General features: G+C 44.3%; 1 protein-coding gene across 7 annotated transcripts in view; it reads left to right on the forward strand.

The window, feature by feature from the left end:
• banp (BTG3 associated nuclear protein) overlaps nucleotides 1-12193 on the forward strand; it is a 354489-nt gene that overhangs the window by 32269 nt on the left and 310027 nt on the right. Inside the window, exon 2 of one of the 7 annotated variants that reach the window (XM_085991605.1) lies at nucleotides 4610-5015. The exons of the other annotated variants lie outside the window; for them this stretch is intronic. The gene's annotated coding sequence lies outside the window, so the exon portion shown is untranslated. The remainder of the gene's footprint in view (nucleotides 1-4609; nucleotides 5016-12193) is intronic. 7 annotated transcript variants of the gene reach the window in all.

The raw sequence follows: 12193 nt of genomic DNA on the forward strand, positions 1-12193 counted from the left end.
GCAACACCCACATCCCAAGAATGATTTCAAAAGAAGTATAGAGGCAGCCTTGCTAAGGAAAATTCAAAACATGAATTAAGAAATTTGCATCAAATCCCAGAAATCTGTTGCCCCACTATGAGGTGACTTTGGACCATGCTGCACCTAAATTTTTGGGTGTAAATCTACGGCAGTGCGTTACTGGCATAAATGCAGGAAAGTTGAGTGAGGTCGGAGCTACGCAAATGAGCGATAGAGGATTTTGATGGATGTATCTTGGAGTGGCGCAGACGATTATGGAAATTAGTAGATAGCGATATTAGTGTAAAACCCGTGTAAATTAGCCACGTGTGAATTTCCTCGTAATAAAAGGGTGGTCTGCTGTAGTAATGCTGAAAAGTTCCAGGAAATTTCAAGACTTTGCATATCTGTCCAAATTTGAAGGATTCGCTTATCTGGATTATAGAAACATAGAAGATAGGAGCAGGAGTAGGCCATTCGGCCCCTCGAGCCTGCTCTGCCATTCAATGAGATCATGGCTGATCGTCCAAACTCAGCACCCTGTCCCTGCCTTCTCCCCATATCCCTTGATCCCTTTAGCCTTAAGAAATATATCCAACTCCTTCTTGAATATATTTAATGAATTGGCCTCCACTGCCTTCTGTGGTAGAGAATTCCACAGGTTCACCACTCTCTGGGTGAAGAAATTCCTCCTCATCTCAGTCCTAAATGGCTTACCCCTTAATCAATTCCCAGGATTCAGTTTGTACTATTGCCAAGCACAGGATTTTTTGGTGCAATCTGCTAGGGCCTTTTCAGGACCGAACATTCATTGCCCACTTGATTCTAAATTGCTCTCGGATTAGTCTTGCTACTTCACGACCACTTATCCATGAAAAGTAACCTTTGTGCTTTCATATTTACCAGAAAGCAATAGCAAAACAAATCTTACAATGAATAATTGAACCAAAGTATAGTAATCTCGGATGTAATGCTTAAGTTATTCACCAGAGGGAGACAAATGCTAAGGGATTAGATTTACTCGTGTTAAGATAACATTGCATCATGGGAATGACTCATAGGATCCTCCATTCTTTGCATCGTGTAGTAAGAAATAGAAGTGCATGCCTGTAGCTGTAAGAGCTCTGTTCTCTCCTAAACTGTGTAATTAAAAAGTTAAGTTTTGGGTTCATGAAGTCTCACTTATATCAGTTATTGGACCTTACCACTCGGATATCACATTTGGCGACGAGAATAAACAGATCTCATCTTGAAGAAGGGAAAATAAAAGAAAAGCACTGAATCAAGAAATCATGGCTGCTATGGTAGGACAGCTCTCTGCTTTTGATGTTCAGACACAACTCTGGTGCGAATACTGAGAGTTACTGGAGCATTTCTTTGTGGCAAATGATATAGTTGATGTCGGGAAAAGGAGAGCTATTTTGCTCACTTCCGTGGGAAGTCAGACGTATAGTTTACTGAGAAACTCATGCAGTCCTGAGAAGCCTGGAGACATTACATTTGCTAACTTAGTGGCCTTGCTGAAGGACCATTTCAATTCCAGACCGAGTGAGATTGTACAGCGTTTCAAATTTAATTCACGGAACAGGAACCCGGGAGAGTCTTTATTGGATTATGTTGCGGTGTTGAGAAAACTGACACATGATTGCAATTACGGGAACAGTTTGAAAGACATGCTGAGAGATAGGCTGGTTTGCGGGATAATGGATGCTCGAATGCAGAGGAGATTATTGTCCGAGACTGGGCTTACGTATGAAAAAGCGTTGGAACTTGCTCAATTAATAGAGACAGCTAACCGTGATGTACAAGAAATACAAGGTTCAGGCTGGTCTACTACGAAGCAAGTTGCAGGTCAAATGGTTGTGCACAAGTTAAATATGAGTCAGAAGCCACAACGTGAGCATATAAAAGCATGTTATAGATGCAATGGAGATCACCTGGCAAGGGAATGCAGGTTTCTGGAGGAAAAGTGCCACAAGTGTGGGAAAAAAGGACATATAAAATGTGCATGCAGGGCAAAAGCCCCTGAAAAGGAATACAAACCTAAAGGGGGAGAAAAGCAAAACCTGGTAAGAGAAGGGAAAAAACAGGGAGCACATCACATCAGTGGAGAAGCTGAGAAAGAGGACGACGTGTTCATAATGCATAGTATGGTAGAGGACATTCCTAAAGTGGATCCTATCACTTTGCAACTGATAGTAAATGACACTAAGGTGAACTTTGAGGTGGATACTGGATGTGGCGTTACCATAATGAACAGGGAGGAATATTCAAAATTGTGGAACCGTGCAAAAGTTCCAGAGTTAAAGTCTTGCTCTATGAAGCTTAAAACCTATACCGGTGAACGAGTGGTAACATTGGGTACAGCTATTGTAACTGTGAAACACAGGGACACCGTGGAACAACTACCTGTAGTTGTAGTATCGGGTTCTGGACCAAACTTGTTAGGTCGGGGCTGGATACGAGAACTTAAATTAGATTGGGGAGCAATAAATCAACTAGAGGGAGGCAAACAATTGTCTTTGCAAGACGTGTTGATTGAACATGAGAATGTGTTCAAGGAAGAACTTGGAACATTTAATGGCCCCCCAGCTGAGATTTATGTAGACAAGGAGGCACTGCCAAGATTTTTTAAACAACGACCTGTGCCTTATGCCATGAAACCGAAGGTAGAGGCTGAGCTTGACCGTCTTTTGAGAGAGAACATTCTGGAACCTGTAAAATGTTCAGAATGGGCAGCTCCCATTGTACCTGTTTTAAAACTGGACAATTCAGTAAGAATCTGTGGAGATTATAAATTGACTGTAAAAGGGTGTCTAAACTAGGACAGTATCCTATTCCTAAAACTGAGGATCTTTTTGCAAACCTGGCTGGAGGGAAGAAATTCACGAAGCTGGATATGAGTCATGCATACTTGCAGATTACACTAGATGAGGAATCCAAGAAGTATGTAACCATAAATACACACAAGGGTTTGTTTACCTATAACCGGTTGCCATTTGGTGTCTCATCTAGTCCAGCTAGCTTCCAGAGAACAATTGAGGGTGTACTGCAAGGGATTCCACATGTTTCAATCGATCTGGATGATATTCTGGTGATGGGAAGAACCGACCAGGAGCATCTGAGCACTCTGAGAGAGGTACTTCAAAGATTGGATAAGGCTGGGTTACGGCTCAAGAGGAGTAAGTGTACTTTCTTGGGGAATGAGGCCGTGTTCCTGGGAGACAGAGTGGATGCCACCGGGCTCCATCCAATCAAGGAGCAGGTACAAGCACTGCAGGAGGCACCAGCTCCTACAAATGTGACTGAGTATAAAGCCGGGGAGTTGATTTTCGCCAAGATGAAGGGTTATCCTCACTGGCCTGCCAGGATTGATGATTTTGCTGATGGAGCAGTAAAATCTTCAACAAATAAATATCCCATTTTCTTCTTTGGAACTCATGAGACCGCCTATTTGGGTCCACGAGACATTTATCCATATGAAGAAAACAAGGAGAAGTACGGGAAGCCCAACAAAAGAAAGGGTTTCAACGAAGGACTGTGGGAAGTTGAAAATAATCCAACCGTCAAATTTCTGGGACAACAGGGTTCTGATAAACGAGCTCACAAGTTGTCAACTGACAAAGATACTGACCAGACAAAGGGAAATCGAACTGGAGGTTCCAGAGGAAATGTTGGAGGACAAGTTGGTCCCCAGTTATCCAAATGCACTGGTGGTACCAGCACCACGAACAGAGACAGTTATACCTGGACCCCTTAATCAAGAGGAAACCATCGTAGCAGAGTCAGGTACTCTGAGTACTGCTCAGGAGCAGCAGGTGGCTCTACCACAACCAAGCAGGGACTTAACTGTGAGACATTCAACAAGGTCTCACAAGCCGCCAGAAAGATTGATCACGACCTGCTAGATTTGTTAAGGATGGACTATCGTTAAAGGAGTTTCCTTATGGACTTTTTAAGAATGTTGTTAAGAATTATTGTAACTTAAGAGGGGGGGGGGGATATAGTAGTCTCAGATGTAATGCTTAAGTTATCCACCAGAGGGAGACAAATGCTAAGGGATTAGATTTACTAGTATTAAGGTAACATTGCATCATGGGAATGACTCATAGGATCCTCCATTCTTTGCATCGTGTAGTAAGAAATAGAAGTGCATGCCTGTAGCTGTAAGAGCTCTGTTCTCTCCTAAACTGTGTAATTAAAAAGTTAAGTTTTGGGTTCATGAAGTCTCACTTATATCAGTTATTGGACCTTACCACTCGGATATAACACAAAGGATTGTGAACTCTACAGGAATATAAATAAGCTGAAACTGAGAGAAATATACTTACTTGGCATTTCTGGGAACATGTCAATTGGTCACATTTCTGTTTTAAAGACTTGCCCTTTCATCTTTTGCACTAAAGTCTTTAACGTTGACTACCAATGCCAATGTTGGATGATACTTTTTATCTCCACTTTGGGAGCTTGCCAGCAGCTTGAATCTTGACTTTGTGTATACTAAAAAGTATCTTTCACTCGGAGGTCTTAGATCATCGGTTCTAGTTGCGCGGATACCCAGAGATAGACCTCTTTGCAAGCAAGAGACTATCCTAATTTTTTTTTTCAGGGCAGAATACAAAATAGTGAACAATGGATAGCCTGGCTTTTTCTCGGAGCAGCAACAGGTTTTATCAGAGTTGTCCCCTCCTGCAACAAAACCTGCAACCAACTGCCACAGCTTTGATGTCACTGCAGCCCTGAACTTTTGATTCCAGCTCCTTCTAGACTGCCACAGGGGATATCACTAACACCAGTCAGTTTGCAGTTCATTCTTGAATTACGCAGGTGACTGATGGCAAACACGTTTTCATAATTTCTGCATGAACAATCAGAAACAGCAGGATTCACACGGATTGCAGCTTTCCAAAGTTTTGGGCCTTACTGACTGTATCTACATCACTGTGCTGGCTTCTTCACACGACCCCATTGCCTCAATGAATCACAGGGGTGTGATCGCCATCTGCCTCATACAGGTTTGTGCCCATTTTCCTTGCAGCTACCATGATTTTATATTGTGCCAATCTTCTATCCTTCCATTCTTTGCCTCTGCACAGCAAATGTGAGTCTGGTTGCTTGGGAACAAGTGCTGTGATCTGTATAATTGGCTCATGAATTATCTCTCAAACCCAAGCATGACAGTTGAACTGTGCTGCATTCAGATTTGTTGGTCAACTGGAGCCCTCATCAAGCAGATCATTGGAGTCCTCAAGCTGCAATCCTGCCTGGACAGGTCTGATGGCTTTCTGCAATACAGCCCTCAGGACAGGGAAAGGACCTGGTGGCAGGCAAGGAAGCAGAGAACTCTGAACACATGCCTACAGCCAGAGCTATTTGGCAGTAGCTCATGGAAGAGTGCTTCAGTTGAAAAAGCACTGCATTAGCAGTCATATCCAACATCTGTCCCAGTCTTTCCACCCTTCAAGAAACTGCATCTGCCCGAACATGAAGATTGATATTCATGTCACTAACATTGGAGGGTCACCAGCTAATACAGGAACACTCTGTACACAGCTTGGGACCGAGGGGGCTCGGCTGCAGCTGCAGTCTGGCACCAGAGAGGGCATTGGTTGAGGTGCTGTCATCGTGTGATACGGCAACATGTTCTAATCCCACTGCGTGACTGCCCCTGCTACCAGACTGTGGCCCAGTACTCCCACTGATCTTTGGGAGACCAGACTATAGGAGATATGTAAACCAATTGAAGCCTGTATCCATTTAGTGTCTCATCCTGCCCAATGTGGAGGAGATGATGCCCCACAGAGCCCGCATGGTCTCAGTGTGAACATTCCTGAGAGATGTTACTACTAGTGCCACAGACTCCTGCAAGGAAGGCCCAGCTGCAGCATCCACCGAGGTAGCTACATGATTCATGGCTGACTGCAGCGTATCAATGCCATGCACGAGAACCATAGACAAGTTAGTAGTAGATTCCTCGATAGACTCCGACTGCTGTAGAAGTTCCCTGGCAGGCAGTCCAATGCACTGAGTTGCTTGTGCAGAGAAAGCCACTGATGGTCTTTGAAATGTGAATCCTTTTAAGGGACTGCAGGCTGCTTACCTACTAGATTTCTCACCCTTCCAATCGACGAGCTGCCCAGAAGCATCATTAGTCCTGCTGACTATCTTTCAAAGTAAAAGATAAATGAGTGGGCCTCCTGCTGACTGCATTGGACAGGCGGAGTGGACACCCTAGCCACCGCCCACCTGATTAAAGGTGAAAAATAAAAATTGACCCTCCTCTGTGTTTCACAGTATCAAACTCGGTAACCCTTACAAATGAGTACACTCCAGTGATGTCATCCACAACACCTGTTAAAACAATAATATTTAGAAAATCAATTAAAACTTGGGGGGAAAAAAAAAATTCTGTGCAACTAAGTTTAAAAAAAAGTATCCTGGTGGTGATTGTGCCTCTTTAAATCAGCTCAGTATTCATTTGAATGATGGGTGTTTGAATGAAATAATTTTTCACCGTCCACTTCAAAGCGTGTCCTGTAAATTACCGTTGGACAAATGATGCCAAGTGAACAATAAAATTTAAACTTATCGCTGATTTGTGTTTTTGTGACTTGTTTGTGATCAAGCTGTGTTTTCATTTGATTATCCTCTTTTTTGGTTACGTTGTTCCTCTTTTCATGTCTGTCCTATGGGGAGATGCCTTGTCTCCACTCAGTACCTACTAATGGACTAACTGATCTGGTGAAATCACTACGAAGAATGGCAGGCATGAATCTACATTCTTTCATTAAGAGGCACAGCACAGCATGTTAGAATGTTTTGCCTCTGGACTGCTATTTAATTGCCTATCTATCAGTCATATGTTAAAAATGGTAGGTCAAGCCCCCAGCTATTGCAATCTGCCTAATGCACATCTCTCTATCACACAACAACAACAACTTGTATTTATATAGCGCCTTTAACGTAGTAAAACATCCCAAGGCACTGCACAGGAGTATTTTAAGACAAAAAAAATTTGAGACTGATCTACATAAGGATAACTTGGGGCAGGTGACCAAAAGCTTGGTCAAAGAGGTAGGTTTTAAGTAGCGTCTTAAAGGAGGAAAGAGAGGTAGCGAGGCAGACAGGTTTAGGCAGGGAATTGCAGAGCTCAGGGCCTAGGCAACAGAAAGCACAGCCGCCAAAGGTTGAACGATTATAATCAGGGATGCTCAAGAGGGCATAGAAACATAGAAGATAGGAGCAGGAGTAGGCCATTCGGCCCCTCAAGCCCACTCCGCCATTCCAAATTCAGTACCCTGTCCCTGCTTTTTCCCCATATCCCTTGATCCCTTTAGCCTCAAGAAATATATCCAACTCCTTCTTGAATATATTTAATGAATTGGCCTCGACTGCCCTGTGTGGTAGAGAATTCCACAGGTTCACCACTCTCTGGGTGAAGAAATTCCTCCTCATCTCTGTCCTAAATGGCTTACCCCTTATCCTTAGACTGTGACCCCTGGTTCTGGACTCTCCCGCCATAGGGAACATCCTTCCTGCATCTAGTCTGTCTAGTCCTGTTAGAATTTTATAAGTTTCAATGAGATCCCCTCTCATTCTTCTAAACTCCAGCGAATATAAGCCTAATCGACCCAATCTCTCCTCATATGTCATTCTTGCCATCCCAGGTATCAGTCTGGTGAATCTTCGCTGCACTCCATGGCAAGAACATCCTTCCTCACATAAGGTGACCAAAACTGCACACAATACTCAAGGTGTGGTCTCACCAAGGCCCTGCACAACTGCAGCAAGACATCCTTGCTCCTGTACTCGAATCCTCTCGCTATGAAGGCCAGCATACCATTTGCCGCCTTAACTGCCTGCTGCACCTGCATGCTTACGTTCAGCGACTGGTGCACAAGGACACCCAGGTCTCGTTGTACTTCCCCTTTTCCCAATTTATTGCCATTCAGATAATAATCTGTCTTCCTGTTTTTGCTACCGAAGTGGATAACCTCGCATTTATCCACGTTATAATGCATCTGCCCAATCACCCGACCTGTCCAAATCATACTGGAGTTTCTCTGCATCCTCCTCACAGCACACACGCCCACCCAGCTTTGTGTTGTCTGCAAACTTGGAGATATTACATCTAGTTCCCTCGTCTAGATCATTTTTTAATATATATATCTTATTTTATATTATATATATAAAAGGATCGTGGTGTCTGTCTGTGTCTCTCTGTCTGTCTGGGCTTAACTTAAAAGTTATAGAGCATACCTACACATGTTATATCAAAAGAAAGCTTATGATTAGGGGAGTGTCATAGGCGCATTTACTTTTTGGTCAGACAAAAATTGTTCAGACAGTATACAAAAAACGGACAAAATCCGCTCATTAGCGGTTGACCAATCCTACCGCTCTTTAGCATTGAGTGACGTGATGGTTGACCAATCCTACGGGGACATGGGGGGGGGGGCGCGTTTCATGGCGTTTGTGGGCGGGGCCTAATACTTCAAACTGGGGAGCGGGAGCTCAGCTGAGGTGAGTCGCGGCCTGAAGTGCTAGGCCGCACACGGCCACTGTGGCCGGGCTCAATTTTCCAAGCCTTTCCCCGGGTGGCAAATTAAATGGCGGCCGCCCTTCTTCACCCGCAAAATCTCCCTCAGGCTCTCACCTTTTAGCGAGGGAGAGGCTGCTTTAAATTAGATCGTTCACTTAGTCGCATCTCTCTTCATCTCTTTTGTTTTTCTTTTCTCTGGCTGGCTGCGCAGGAAAACAGAGAACCACGCGGCCCAAGAGATAGCGAGCAGGGCAGCAGCGGCGGGGGCTCCGGCTCAGCGGATCGGGCGCTCATCAGGGGTCGGCCCGCAACACATCGACCGGAGGAGCAGCGGCTCTCTCCTTTTTTCCCCCCCCCCTCTCTCTCTCTCCTTCCCCCTCTCCCTCTCGCTCTCGATTCAATTCAATTCAAATCGCTTTATTGGCATGACAAGTTACATCTTATGTTGCCAAAGCATCGAAAAACATTCATGTTTGTACACAAAAATACAGATCTATCCATACAGTGTATAAACAGATATATCCCTGAGTGTATAAATATACTTTCATATAATTTATATATACTCTTTTCTTATATTTAGTGGTTGTCCCTCTGTTTATGGCAAGCTGTAACATAGTGTGCCGCTAGTGTTACACAATTTCTCTCTTCCCCTAGTAGGTATGGGAGTTTTTGGTCGTCATTCAAATTTCTGAATTCCGGGCATATTTTTGTGAATTTTGGGTAGAAATTCTCCCTTATGCCCTGATATTTTCTACAAGCTGTGAGGAAGTGCATCTCTGTCTCCACCACTCCCTGACTGCAGTGAGAGCATATCCTGTCCTCGGTAGCCGGGTCTGCCTGTGTCTACCTTTTTCGATCGCCAGGCTATGTTCACTAAGTCTGTACATTGTCAAGGTTTTTCTCAGTTTGCTATCCTTTACCACGGTCAGGTAATCAGCCATGTTCTTTTGTCTGTTTAGGGCCAAGTAGCAATTGAGTTTGCTTTGGGTTTTTGTTGTTTCTGCCCAATATGACAGATATTTTTCCTTTTGCTTAGCGACGATTGTGTTGGGTCGAATTCTTTCTGTTACGCTGTCACTGTCCTGGGCTGGTTATTGTTAGTAGTGTTAGTAGTTACTTCACTGAGTCCCAGGACTAGTTGACTGAGGGTATTCTTCTTTATGGTCCTCTCTTGGCATTTCAGGGCTTCGTAATGATAGCATTGGGGGTTGCTCATTTCTAGGTGTTTCCAAAATTTGGTGGCTCTTTTGGATAGTGATTATTAATGGGCCAGAAATTCGTGACCAAATGCGTGAGTACGGTCTGGGTACTCCCGCATCTGGCCGTTGGAAATGCCGGCGTTCAGCATGCACAGCGCATGCGGGGAACGCCGGCATTTCCAGTCCTCGGAACGAAGGGGTTCATAGGCACAGCGCGTGCGACTGCACAGGCAGCGCTTGCGCAGTGAACTTCGTCGATTTCATTCATGGATTCAGTGAGGGTAAGTCCTTACAAGTTACACTTGAAAAAAGCATGTGTAAAGTTGTTCCAAGGCTGCGGAGGAAGATATATTTTATCGTGGAGCTTCTGAAAGGCAATATTTTTGTTTGGGAAAGGGAGGGAAGTTATTTTAAGAAATTTTAAGTAAGTTTTAAAGTTTAAATTTTTTTTTTTTTTTAACGGGTTTTCGGAACGGTAGGTAGAAGGAGCAATTGTGGCTGTGTGAATTGAATGTGAAAATGAGTGTTCTAAAATGAGTAATGTAACATTTCCAGCACTTTTAAGAAAGAAACTTTTCATCAGTAATAAGTAATTATGTATGTATGTCCGCATATATTCCTTTACATATATATATGTATGTTTTATATTCCTTTACTTATGTGTATGAATGTATGTTTTTAATTATGATTTTCCAATAAGTTACTTTCTCTGAAAGTCATAATTAAATAATACATTCATACACATAAGTAAAGGAATATATACATAACACGCAAAGGAATATATACAGACATACATACTTTCAGAAGCTCCACAATAAGAAATATCTTCCTCCGCAGCCTCTGGAGCAACTGTACCCATGCTTTTTTCATGTGTAAGTTGTAAGGACTTGACCTCACTGAAAGCATGAATGAAAGCGGCGAATTTTACTGCGCACGCGTTCTGCCTCTGAACCCCTTCGTTCAGAGGACAGGAAATGCCGGTTTTCCCCGCATGCGCTGTGCATGCTGAAAACCGGCATTTCCTCCGGCCAGACGCGTAAGTACCCCGACCGTACTCGCGCATTTGGAAGGGAATTACTGGGCCAACATTTTACATGTCAATAAAATGAAAAATTTAACAATTGCACGATTTGCCCCCTCGCATCTGCGACTGAGGGTCCAAGGAGGTGCATTGCGCAAGAGGTCATCGTCATACGTATCCTCACACTGTTCCCTTTCGGGAACTGTATGAAGTGGTGGAAGGATTTATGGCCGTGATTAACGCTCATTCCGTGACCGTAACCATCTTTGAACCAGCCATTAGGGTGGTTAGTCCTATGGCGTGAGGGTTTTACGGGCTCCCACAACCCATCTGAGGGGGGGGGGCCACCCACACCCATGGACGCAAGTATCCTGCTGGATGTCCACCCAGAATTTATAGTTGGAGCTCCGACTCCACTTGCCGGGACTGTCTGGAGTGGGGTTCGAAACCCTACTCCTTCTGGCCCAGCGGCGGGGATGCTTACTGCTATGCAAAAGGCCCACTCCGCACAAAAGGTGACACCCATACGTTTCCTGCGCCTTTTCCCTCCCCGTGACTGGAGCCCTATGCTGCCACTTGAAAGACCAAGCTATCATCTGCCCTTTTTGCGGGGCCTTTGACTTCTCATTACCAATGATGAGCAGGCGCTGCGCCTCCACCTCCTTGAGGAGATTGCTGAGGTCATCATCAGTTCAATTGTGAGTTCTTTTAATGCCGTGAATTGTGCTCATTCCAGCCATTTCACGTTGCTAATCGGATTGGGCCTTTGGCATAGCAGTAGGATCCCCGCCGCTGGGCCAGATCAGGGTAGGGTTTCGAACCCCGCTCCAGACAGTCCCGGCAAGTGGAGTCGGAGCTCCAGCTCTAAATTCTGGGTTGACATCCAGTGGGATATTTGCGTCCGTGGGTGTGGGTGGCCCCCCCTCCTTGTATAGATTGTGGGAGCCCGTAAAACCCTCCCACCATAGGACTAACCGCCCTAATGGCTGGTTCAAAGATGGTTACGGTCAAGGAATGAGCGTTAATCATGGCCATAAATCCTTCCACCACTTCATACAGTTCCCCAAAGGGAACAGTGTGAAGACACGTATGACCACGACATTGCTAACTAAATAAATGGAATTAAAAAAATTCTTTTAGGGCTTTTAAAAGTCTTTAAATTGCTTTAATTCTGTTTAAAACTACTTCAGATTCTTCAAAATAATGTAAACGTTTTTAAAAGTTTATAAAAGTTACCAAAAGTTTCAAAAAACTTCCAAAAACCTATTTAAACTGCTGCTTTGCATGTAAAAATGCTTAGCAGCTTGGCAGAAACATTGGGGGCGTGTCCTATTAAACTGAGACCTCAAGGGGCGTGTCTCAGTTGCACAGCGCGCTACAGGCTTCGCGCTGGCTGCACTCCTGGGCGGCGTGACGTCAGACGCTGCCCGG

The sequence above is a fragment of the Somniosus microcephalus genome, chromosome 6, assembly GCF_052327205.1.
Source record: "Somniosus microcephalus isolate GS21.2 chromosome 6, FLI_Smic_1.0, whole genome shotgun sequence".
NCBI classification, from domain to species: Eukaryota; Metazoa; Chordata; class Chondrichthyes; order Squaliformes; family Somniosidae; genus Somniosus; species Somniosus microcephalus.